We start from the raw sequence: 12,994 nt of genomic DNA, 5'->3' as shown, positions 1-12,994 counted from the left end.
TACACCTGGATTGACAGCACTTCTCTCTTGCTATATATGCTTTAGAAGCAACAGCTGTCATTCCCTTTGTACTGCTTTCTCGAGTCCCCTTCCCTACCTTCTCTCCCAGGAGCCAATTTTCTTCTTGTTCATGGATTAATACATTCATGGTGGGCTTGCTAGCTTCACTTTACTAAAGAGGAATCTGAGGCTTGGAGAGTTTAAGTAACACATCTGGGATCATTCTGTTTGCAACTGGTGGAGCTGAGATTGGAGCCCAAACCTCTCTTACCATCGACAGAGCTTGGTACTGTGCAGCAGGTTACATTGTCTTCCTGAAGTCCTATTCAAATCGCATCATGGGGCTGGTGCTGTGGCGCAGTGGTTTATCGCCCTAGCATGAAGCACTGGCATCCCCTTTTGGTGCCAGTTCAAGACCTGGCTGCTCCACTTCCAATCCAGCTCTCTGCTATGGCCTGGGAAAGCAGTAGAGGATGGCCCAAGGACTTGGGCTCCTCACCCACATAGGAGACCTGGAAGAAGCTCCTGACTCCTGGCTTCGGATCAGTGCAACTCCAGTCACTGCGGCCATCTGGAGAGTGAACCAGTGGATGAGAGACCTTTCTCTCTCTCTCTCTGCCTCTTCTCTCTCTGTGTAACTCTGACTTTCAAATAAATAAATAAATCTTTAAAAAAATCACATCATTTCCCCATTTGACATGAACCCCTGAAGTAAATATGTATTTAATCTTGATGTTTTAGTCCTGAAAAAGCATGACTTCAATGTACTGTGTGACTCCTACTCTGTGTAATCTCTTCCAATCTAACAAAATTATGCTTGTTCCCTTCTCACACACATACCACCACCACCACCGCACCAGTACTGCTATGAATTTTTCTTGTTTCTGTGCACATTTTCTTGATAATCCCCTTTTTATAATGTTTTCCTTTCCAAATTTCCATAGGTTAAAAGTCCTACCAACCCCTAATAATTTATCTGACAAAACAGAGTTCACTCAGTCAGTCAGTCATATCAGATATTCTATATGTTATACTCAGAGTCCCTTAACAAAGCATTTTTCAACTCTTCCCCCAATGTTTTGCCACATTTTTAGAATTCTGTACGCATGCCCTCCCTCCACTCTGTGGCAATTTTGTCTTTGTATTATCATGAACTTCTAGCACAGTACGTTTGTGCATAATTAGTGCCCTTAAAAATGTATTAAATTGAAAATTCCAAATCTGGATATCCTGGAAAAGGTAGAAATTAGTACATTAGTATTTGTTTTTAGCTTTCTTTAGGTCATTCAAAAAGTACAGTTGTCCCTCAGTAACCATGGGGATTGGATCCAGGACCCCTGCACATGGCAAAATCACCACAAGTTCCACTCCCTTATACGCAGGTGGTGTCTGCATATACCCTCGGCACATCCCCCACACACTTTAAATCAACTCTGGATGATTTATAACACTTCATATAATCTAAATACTATTAAAATTATTGTTATATCATTTAGGAAACAAAGACAAGAAAAAAGCATGTACATGCTCAGTATGGGTACATTTTTGGAAAATATTTTCAACCCTGGGTTGAGTGAGTCTGTGGATATAGAACTGATGAAGACAGAGGACTGATTGCACCAAGCAGTACAGACATTGGAGCCCTTTCAAAACATTCAGTGCTCTGGCCTGCTCAGTGTTTTGGTATCCAGTGTTTCTCCAACAAGCCTCTAAAATACAAAAGGAAATCTTCACTCCATCTTTCCACCCACAAAAAAAAATGTCATTAGCATCTTAAGGCAAGTTGGTTGAAAGACATTTGGGTCCAAGCAAGCCATACTAGGCCAAATTTTCACACTGATACAATCTGATGTTATCTTACAGCACAGCTGGTTTGTTCTGTGTTGGCTTGAGTGATTATGTATTATTATTATTGCCATGTAGCCACTGAAATGAAAGGAGTTGCCATCAATGGGTCTTTTTTACAGTCGCTAAGCTGCCAAGCAACCATGCTTGAGCTGGAGTGATGGCCACTGTGGATTCCCCAGCCAGTTTCATGCAAGTTTGATGACATTTTATTGCTTCCCTTGTCTTCAACTAAAACATGATAGTGACTTTGAGATTATTCATGGCCTAGGACTGGAAATAAATCACATATTAATGTTACATATTATGAAAGAAATGTATGCTTTATGATACAGAAAGAATTTGATGTTGGATAGAAATGCTTGGATTTACTTCTGTGATTGTGACACTTAATTTGACTGAGCTGGGTGGATTAACTAAAGAATGAGAAGGAAAAAAAATCTAAAACCTGAATAAAAATTCCAGGCTGCTTCACTGTATTCAGCTCAGTGCATGGACACTGCTGACTTGGACACGTACAATTTCCCCTTAATTATTCATCCTCTGGGAAGCTGAACAGACTAGAAATGTGCTGAGGTGGGTGGTGGAAAAGTAATGAAGCCTCCGCCATAGGTCCCTGCCCCAGAGTTCTTGAGCAAGGGGCACCCTGGCATTCCCCTGCTTTGGAACTTCCCCCTTTGAAGCAGTCTGCAGTACCTCCTACTCATGCCCATTCAATTCAGATTAGTGAGCACTGACAGGGCACCTGTGGTACACCAGACACAGCGCTAGGTCCTACAGTGAATGCGATGTAATCCCTGGTTTTATGGCTCTTACAATTTAGTAGAACTACAAGGAACATTATTATAGATTTCATTACATGTGCCCCACCCAAAGAGGAAACACTTTGTTTCAATGCTGTTTCTGATCTATATAGTCTGAACATTAGATTATTACTGTAATTTGAAGTTGGGACCATTCTAACTTTGGCAAAATGCAACAAGATTTTCCTTTTTAAAATGTCTTTGCTTATTTTTATGTATTTGCCAGAGCTAAAGAGAGGCAGATAGAGAGAGACAGTGGCAGAAAGTGACCTTCCATTCACAATTTCACTCCCCACAGGCCTGCAACAGCTAGGGCTGGGTCAGGCTGGAGCCAGGATCCTGGAACTCCATTGAGGTCTTCTATAAGGGTAGTAGAGATCAAGTACATGGGCCATCACCTATTTCCTCCCAGGGTCACAATAGCAGAAAATTGAATCAGAAGCAGAGGTGGACTCAAACCCAGGCACGCCAGTATGGAATGTGGGTGTCCCTTAACTACTCCAACAAATCCCTGACCCACAACAAGATTTTTCTACCAAGACTTAGTAAAAGCAATGAAAAGGATTAAGTTGGGGTCGGTGTTGTGGTGTAGTGGGTAAAGCCACTGCCTGCAATGCTAGCATCGCATATGGGTGCCAGTCCAAGTCCTGGCTGCTCCACTTCCGATACAGCTCTCTAATGCATTCTGAGTGTGGGGAACAACCGAGACTAGACTAAATTACTGGAATTGCTAGGACTAATTCTGTGCATCTGATCTCCCACCATATGGCGCTGAGAGGGAATAAGCAACTTCCACACAGCTGCCTCACCAATTCGACTAACAAGCTGCAGGAGCAGATCCTGCCCCTGATAGGAGGAGAGCAGCGTGCTCAGAGCGTGGGGAGAGAACGCCAGCAGAGTTTGGATTGGTGGAAGAGGACTATAAAGGAGGAGAGAGACAACATGCACCAGGAACATCTGAGCAACCCCTGAGAGAGTCGGCTGGCGGTGTGCCACCCCTCCGCAGAAGCGGGGAAAGCGGCGGGGGTGCTGCCCCTCCGCGGAGGCAGTGGAAGGCCGGCAGCAAACCCGGAAGGGTGTCATTCCTCTGCGAGGGGGGGAACGGCAGCAAACCCGGGAAGGGCCAGGGGAAAAAGAACAGCGCAGGGTCCGGTGTCGTTCCTCCGCGAGTTGGGGAGCGACACTAAGAAAGCAGTAAAAGATAGCCCAAGTCCGTGGGCCCCTGAACCCATGTGGGAGACCTGGAAGAAGCTCCTGGCTTCTGGCTTCAGATCGACATAGCTCCAGCCATTGCAGCTATCTGGGGAGTGAACCAGTGGATGGAAGACCTTTCTCTCTCCCTCTCTCTCTCTCTCTCTGCCTCTGCCTCTCTGTAACTCTGCTTTTTAAATGAATAAATAAATCTTTAAAAAAGGAAAGAATTTGCCTGATGGAATCCACATGTTAATATATACTAAATGGAAACAAATTAACAAAATGCATACTTATTATGCATATAAATACAATATTAAAGTTGAATGAATAAGCCATAACTAATATGCAGATCTTACTAAAACATACGGTGAGCAGTCTTGCCCACGATGTTAACCAGGAATGTCACCTTCATGCTGGGACCTAAATCTTTTCATCTTGCTTTCTGGTTCTATGTCTGCTTGCTCAGTCCTTTTGGTGTGAAGAATGGTCCTTTGCCAGGCTATTTGTTTACTTTTTAATTTCAAGTATGAAGTACCATTACAGAGAGTTTTCTCTTCTTTTGTCATTGCTTTGAAGATCTAGGTTTTAAGTATTTATTACCATAACTCCAAATATCATTGTCCCCAAATGGCTATTGCACAAATGTATGTTGTGTTGGCCCATAGGATGCTTACTAATCTCCAATACCAGCTCTGCGTTATTATTCTATTACAGCCCTAGATACACTTTAAGTTATGCTGAAATGTAATGGTATGAAGATTCTATCTATCACCCTAGATCTCAGGAAGCAAAAGAACAACATCCAAGCTAAATGCCTTCTGAAAGGTTTCTGCATTGTGCAGAACATTATTGATGCTCTTATTTCACCCAAGAGTTTCCGTGAGTAATCAATACATGCACAGCTACGTGAGCCCTGCCAGGTGATAATAGTATGAACAGAGTGCTCAGAGACTCACAGTTGAGAATGATTAATTCTGAAAGAACAGTGATGTTTGATGATAATGACTAGGAATTTCAGCCTGTCAAAGATATATGGAAGGACATTCTAAGCATAGGAGATAGCAGGCACGCATACAAGTGTTTATTGAAGTAGGTGACGTGTATAAATGGGTAGCTCAATGTGGTTGGAGTACAGGTGGGTTGAGAGGAAATGAGGCTGGAAAGGAAGCAAGATATTGGAGGTCCTCAACTGCCATATTTCGGTATCATTTAATAGATACATGCTAGATAATTGATTGCCTCTTCTTTGGCTTTTGCATAAGCAGGTTTTCACATGATCTGGTTTGATTTTTCCAAAAGAAATTTGCTCCAATATAGTGGTTGGATCAGCTGCAGTGTGACCAATTCAGATGACTGCAGAAATAACAAATAAAATACAGGGGAGGGGGCAGCACTGTGGCGTAGCTGGTAAAGCCTTCCGCTGCAGTGCCAGCATCCCATAGGGGTGCCGGTTCAAGTCCCATCTGCTCCACTTCCAAACCAGCTCTCTGCTGTGGCCTGGGAAAACACTAGGAAATGGCCCAAACATTTTGGCCCCTGCACACATTGTGAGAGACCCAGAAGAAGTTCCTGGCTCCTGGCTTCAGATTGTCCCAGCTCCAGCCATTGCAGCCATTTGGGGGGTGTGAACCAGTGGATGGAAGACTTCTCTCTCTCTCTCTCTCTCTCTCTTTCTCTCTCTCTATCTTTCTCTCTCTGCCTCTCCCTCTCTGTAACTCTGCCTTTCAAATAAATTAATTAATCTTTAAAAGAGAGAGAGACAGAGACAGAGAACACCTCAGTGGGGAAGGTAGCAAACAAAGTGGGAGAGAAAGTTGTTTCAGACATACATTAAAAGAGATTTAAAACAAATTGGATGAGGGTATGAAGAAAAAGTAGGGATCAAACGTGAAGCTGAAGTTTCTAAATTGGATGCTTATAGGTAAAAACCATTATAAAACCATTAATTCACATTAAAAATATAGAACATGTACTTTGCTTTTGGTAGATATGGAAGAAGAGGAAAGGTAGAAATGCTGCCACTCTGGCCTAGAGTAACTCCAGGTTCATGGCCTGGCCCCTAGTCATCCCCCTCTCTAAAGCAGAATCAAGGGACAAGATCAGTTCTATGGCCAACGAGAAGAATCAAGCTTAGGACTGCCATAGATCTGGGCCATGGAGGAATCTTGTAACAACCAACACCTTAATACCAAGTCATCTGAGTCTGAACTACATGTGAAAGCTGACCTTTCCTCTCTCAGCAAAAGGAGGAGGCCTGCACACATTATTGGCCCCTGTCATTACCTGTTTCTTTATCCACACCCTGTGCAGCGTATCACGGCAGTGTCTCCCACAAAAGACAGTGTGAACCTCCCTTTCCCTGGGCATCGAGTTTCACTGGGGAGCTAGAAGGAGATGTGATACAAGCAGGGCTCTGAAACGTGCTTGTGCAGTGGGGCTTCCCGTTTGCACTGCATTCATCACAAGAGTGTTTCCCAAGGCTAGTTGTTTCCCACTTACCCATGTTCTCCAACAAACACTCATGAAGCAGAGTCAGTCCAGCAGATACTTGAAGCCTAGGCACTCAAGCCTGCATGAGAAAGTCAATAATTATTGCCTCTGTGTTTTGGTGTGTTTTGTTATGCAGGGAAAACTGATAACAGTCAGCAAGTAGAACTATGCTTATGAGTGATGTTCCTTGGGGCTCCCTTCCTAACTTTGTTCAGCCAGGCTGTGGTTATGAGAATCAGTCGTAGCCCACAGCCTGTCAAATGCTGATTGAACAGCAGCTGCAGCAGGCGACAATTGAAGTGAGATAGATCCATTCAACTATGTGACCCTTCACAGATTTCCAGCCACCATTGTTAAAGTTGCACTTCTGATAATGAAAGGCCCTGGGCTTATGTGTCACAAAACACTAGGAACAGAAATTCCACTGCCCGTGGTGGCTTTTCCTACGCATTAATTTCTCTTGAATCAAGAAATTCTGGCCATTGCGAATCTCAGTTTCTCTTTGCAATGCTAAACCTTAAATCCCTCACTTTCTAGGAGGACTGGGATGTAACTAGTTTTGTCTTCTGGGGTGAAGGATATCTGGTGAGATCCCAAGTTTAAATTCTTGAAGACAAGTATTAAGTAGACCTTTGGCCTTTCTTTTTCTGAGTAAACAATACAAACTCATTTAACCTTTCCTCAGAGGTTCTATTTGCCAATTATTTTGCTGTCTCTCTGCTCTTTGCTGAGCCCTTTTCCACTTCGTTATATCTCTTCTAAGTTGTAAAGACCAAAATTGAACATGGTCTTTGCATCTGAACTGCCGCTAAGTATAATCCCTTTACTCGTGGATACTTGAGAAGGCTCCAAGTCGTTCTCTGAGGCTGGAGTAGCTTCTACCTTATTGTTACTTAGGGTCTGTGTTACGCTTGGATTTCCTAGTCTCTGCGGATACTCCCCTCTTGCATCTTTGACTTGATTTTTGCTAACCCAAAATATTAATCTGTGTTTGATCCCAGCCATGGTCACTCTGGGTTGTTAATGATTGGTCTTTATTATCATTATTTTATTTTTTCTGGTGAGATTATGATCTGTAGTGTCTAGGTCTATGATTTCAAAAAGAAAGTCCCCTGATGTAATTAGAAAGACCACATGTCATTCCTGTAATACTAAGCAAAGACAGTGTTTTTTTGTTTTGTTTCATTTTTTAAAGATTTATTTATTTTTTATTTGAAAGGCAGAGTCTGCTGGTTCACTCCCCAAATGGCTGCAACAGCTGGGGCTGGGCCAGGCCAGAGACAGGAGCTTCCTCTTGGTCTCACACATGGGTGCAGGGGCCAAGCACTTGGGCCATCTTCCACTGCTTTCCCAGGCACATTAGCAGAGAGCTAGATCAGAAGTAGAGCAGCCGGGACTTGAACCAGCACCCACATGGGATAACGGCGCTGCAAGCTGAAGCTTTTACCTGCTAAGCCACAACCCCAGCCCCCACAGACAGTGTTAACTAATTAAAAGCCACCATAAGTTTATAGCTTGTCAAAAGAAAAAACTAAAAAATGATATGATTTCTCATTTTCACAAAAGAGCCACCCAGAAAAGGAAGTAAGGAAAATTAACAACTGTAGTAGCAATAATAACACCTGACATATGTTGAGTACTAATAATGTTTTGGGCACTGTACTGTTTTCAGATTTTAGGTTAGGCTTTCCACAAAAAGATTCATAGATAGGGAATAAATGTATTAAATTTAGTCAGTCCAGGACAAACACATAAGGGAAATGCAAAGAAGGACAGGAATGAGGAAAGGAAAGAAGCTTAGCAAAGATGCAATTTTGGGCAAAATCTCGCCTCAGAGTTCTCCAGGCTTGAGGTGAGGGACTCAATAATCCCCAAATGTCAGTTGTTGTCCATACCCTATTGCTCAAGAGGGACACGAACGTCCAGGTACTTCTGGCTGGCTAAGAACAAGGTAAAAAAGCACTGTAGTGTTTGTTTTGTTTTGTTTTGTTTTGTTTTGTTTTGTTTTGTTTTGTTTTTGACAGGCAGAGTTAGTGAGAGAGAAAAAGAGAGGTCTTCCTTCCGTTGGTTCACCCGCCAAATGGCCGCTACGGCTGTCACGCTGTGCCGATCCAAAGCCAGGAGCCAGGTGCTTCCTCCTGGTCTCCCATGTGGGTGCAGGGCCCAGGCACTTGGACCATCCTCCACAGCCTTCCCAGGCCACAGCAGAGAGCTGGACTGGAAGAGGAACAACCGGGACAGAACTGGCACCCCAACTGGGACTAGAACTAGGAGTACCAGCGCCGCAGGCAGAGGATTAGCCTAGTGAGCCGCGGCGCCGGCCAAGCCCTGTAGTTTGAGGTTAGTCATCTGAAAAAATGTTCAGGCACAGAGAAGCCAACGGAGGAATACACAGAAACAAGGAATCAGAGTATCTGGATAGACCACTGGCACTGTCACCACAATTTACTGTTTCACCGTAATTTTATAATCTCTTACAATTGACAGAGCTGAAGCTTAAAGAAACTTGCCTGCTCTCACACCATCCGTCAAGGGTAGACTAAGAATTCAAAACCAGATATTCTGGTCCTAGAGCCTACCCACTACATATCAAAATTCTTCTTGCTGTGTCAAGGAGCATTTATTTTGAAGTTCATTTTCAGCCATCAAACCCTTTCTTAAAACAAAGGCCCGTGTGGAGAAAAGTATGTGGCTTTCCCAATTGTGTCTGAGGTGACTCCCAGCAAACTCAAGACTCCACAGAACCCGGATGAAAAATCACCCATCTTTCTCATTTTCTACTTGAGGAAAGTGGTCACAGAGTGTTTCAGTGATTGGCCAAAACGCATACAGAGAAAGTCAGTATAGGCCAGAGAAGCTGACCTCAAACCTGTTGGTTGCCATTGCAATGGCCTCCACCTCACTATATCACCAAGAAGACAAAAGCCTGGGGGGTGAAGTCAGGAACCGAACACAGGCCTTTAAATTCTGTCGCTGACTGTCATACATTTGAGAAGCTGAAGGAAAGGTTGTATATATTAACAGCATATATAGAAAACAGAGAGATGATTTTTTTTTTCAAATAGAGACTTTAGAAGGGAAAACAAAAAAGTCAGAAATGGAAAATGCACAGGACAGGAGTAAATGCACATCAGATATTTCAGAAGAAAAATAATGGAAACTGGGGCCTGCACAGTAGCATAGTGGGTAAAGCCACCACCCGCAGTGCCAGCATCCCATATGGGTGCCAGTTCGAGACCTGGCCACTCCACTTCCGATCCAGGTCTCTGCTAGGGCCTGGGAAAGCAGTAGAAGATGGCCCAAGTCCTCGGGCCACTGCACCCATGTGGGAGACCCGGAAGAAGTTCCTGGCTCCTGGCTTCGGATCGGCTCAGCTCCAGCTGTTGCAGCCAATTGGGGAGTGAACCAGTGGATGGAAGACCTCTCTCTCTCTCTCTCCCCACCCCCCGCCTCTGCCTCTCTGTAGCTCTGCCTTTTAAATAAAAAAGAAAAGAAAAATAATGGAAACTGAAGCTAAAGCAATAGAAATTAACCAAAATGAAACAGAAATAAGACTTTAAAAGTGAACAGACATGTTTGTCTCTTTCAAGCCAGAAAGTAGATCTACCAGATGACCCAGTCATCTCACACCTAGGAATTTATCTAAGGAAATTAAATCAGCCTTTAAAAGAATTATTTGTATCCCCATGTTTATAGTGGCTCAATTTACAATAGCTGTGCTATCAACTGATGATTAGATAAAGAAAATGTGGTTGGGCCTGCGCTGTGGTGTAGCAGGTAAAGCCACCTCTTGCACGAGTATCCCATATGGGCACTGGTTCAAGTCCTGACTGTTTCACTTCTGATCCTGCTCCCTGCTAATGTACCTGTGAAACCAGCAGAAGATGGCCCAAGTTTTTGGGCCCCTGTACCTATGTGGGAGACCTGGATGAAGCTCCTGGCTTCAGCCTGGCCCAGCCCTAGCCATTGTGGCCCTTTGGGGAGTAAACCAGTAGATGGACTCTCTCTCTCTCTTTCTTTCTCTCTTCCTCTCTCTCTGCTTTTCAAGTAAATAAATAAATCTTTTTTTAAAAAGATGATGTGTGTGTGTGTGTGTGTGTGTGTATATGTATATATATATATACATACAACGGAATACTACTCAGCCATAAAAAAGAATGAATCGTGTTTTGTGCAACAAAATGGATGCAACTAGAGACCATCATGCTTAATGAAATAAGCCAATCCCAAAAAGACAAATATCATGTTTTCTCTGTTATGTAGCAGTTAATATAGAATATAAAAAATGTGAAAAAAGATGCTCAATTAATTTAAAATAATGGCAAATACTTAACCAAAAAAATGAACCAAGCAGTTTAAAAAAGTGAACAGAGCATCACTGAACTGGGGAACAACTTTATAAAACAAGTTTAGATGTAATCAGAGGCCCCAAGGGTGAGGCTCTAAAAACCATTTGGAGAACTAATGGCTAAATGTTTTCCAAATCTGAATTAAAGTACAAACTTGCACATATAAGTTCAACAAACTTCAAGCACAAGGAACATTAAAAGAAAAAGAAGAAACTTCACCAAGGTGCATCACAATGCGTCTTTTGAAAAATAGTGATAAAAACAATTTTTTAGTGGTGAATGTTGTGGTGCAGTGGGTCAAGGCGCCACTTGGGATGCCTGCATCTCATATCAGAGCGTCAGTTCATGCCCAGCCAGTCCACTTCCAATCCAGCTTCTTGCTAATGTGCCCAGGAAGTGACGGCCAAGCACTTGGGCTCCTGACATCCATGTGGGAGATGAGGGTAGAGTTCCTGGCTCCTGACTTTGGTCTGCTCCTGTCACAGTTATTGTAGCCATCTGGGGAAAGAACAAGCAGATGATAGATATCTCTCTCTCTTCCCCTCCCTTTAAAACAAACAAGTAAACAAATAAATGTTTTTAAAAGGACAATTTTTAAAGCAGCTAGCAAAAAGGCTCATATATGCAAAAGAGCAAAGGTAAAGATGATAGCAGATTTACTCATCAGAAATAATCTGATAAGGTATGTTTATATGGTAAAAGGGAGTTAACGCTTTCTCAAGTAGAAAGTTGGTGACATAAGGATGAGTTTTGTTTTGTTATATTAAAAGTAAAGAAATTTTACAATTTAAAAAAAGAATAATGTGAGCTCAGCAACTAAGTTGTCAGCTGGGGTACCCACATCCCATTTCTCAATGACTACTCAAGTCCCAGCTACTTGCTTCCAATCCAGACTCCTGCTAATACATTCTGGGAGGCAGTAGATGATAACTCAAGTACATGGGTCCCTGCCACCCAATTGAGAGACATGAACTGAGACATGAACCTGCTTCTAGCCTTGACCTGGCCCAGCCCTAGTTGTGGCATTTGGGAAATAAACCAGCAGATGAAATCTCTCTCTCTCTCTCTCTCTCTCTCTCTGTGTGTGTGTGTGTGTGTGTATGTGAGAGAGAGAGAGTTTCAAATAAGGTAAAAATGAATAAGTAAATTTTTAAAAAGGAAATAGTGTGAGCTAAAAAGCAGTAGTAGTTTGTGGGAAAAAATATGTCAATCTAGAATGTTTTACTCTACAAAAATACCTTTCAAAAATGAAGGCCAGGGCAGATGTTTGGCACAGCAGTTAAGATGTCATTTGGAGGGGCTGGTGCTGTGGCACACAAGGTTAAAGCTCTGATCTGCAGCCCCAGCATCCCATATGGGCTGTTCAAGTCCCAGCTGCTCCAATTCTGATCCAGCTCCCTGCTAATATGCCCACGTGGGAGACCCGGAAGAAGCTACTGGCTCCTGATCAGCTCAGGTCCAGCCACTGTGGCCATTTGGGAAGTGAACCAGCAGATGGAAGACCTCTCTCTCTCTGTCTCTCTCTCTCTCTCTCTGTCCCTCTCTCTGTACTGTAACTATGTTTTTCAAATAAGTAAAATAAATCTTTTTAAAAATGTCATTTGGAATATCAGTAATGTATATCAGATATCCTGGATTTGAGCCCCACTCCAAATATTCCAGCTTCTTGCTAATGCACACTCTGATGGCAGCAGGTGATAGTTCAAATGGTTAAATCCCTGCCACCCAGTGGCCACAACAGCTGGTGCTGGGCCAGGCTGAAGCCAAGAGCCAGGAACTACATTCAGGTCTCCCATGTGGTTGACAAAGGCCCAAGAACTCATGCCGTGTTCCACTGCCTTCCCAAATACATCAGCAAGACGTTGGATGGGAAGCAGACCAGCTGGCAGTTCCAATATGGAATGCCACCATCGCAAGCAGCCGCTTAATCCACTGAGTCACTCCGAGGGCCCCGATAATCAACTGTTTAAAGCAACAACAACAAAAAATGATACGTCATATTTGCAACAAAAATAGAAGTAAAATTCTAACAATAATATAAAGGCAAGGAAGGGCTAAATGGAAGTATACTGAAGTAAAATTTTCATTTTATAGGTGAGATAAAAAAATACCAATGAAGGTACATGAGAAGTTAAGCAAATAGTTTCTCCATAGGGAACTCCTGACTTTTGGAGCTAGACAATCCTTTGTTGTGAGGACTGTCCTGCACATCCTATTCAGTCTCTCTCAACAGCATCAGTCTAGTTGTAACAATAAAAATGTTTTTCAAACTTTGTCAAATGTCCGCTGGTAGAGGGTTAGGATGGGAAGCAA

The sequence above is a fragment of the Oryctolagus cuniculus genome, chromosome 6, assembly GCF_051225735.1.
Source record: "Oryctolagus cuniculus isolate XC-2025 breed Fujian yellow rabbit chromosome 6, ASM5122573v1, whole genome shotgun sequence".
In the NCBI taxonomy this organism is placed as follows: Eukaryota; Metazoa; Chordata; class Mammalia; order Lagomorpha; family Leporidae; genus Oryctolagus; species Oryctolagus cuniculus.
Note: the sequence above shows the minus strand (reverse complement) of the source record.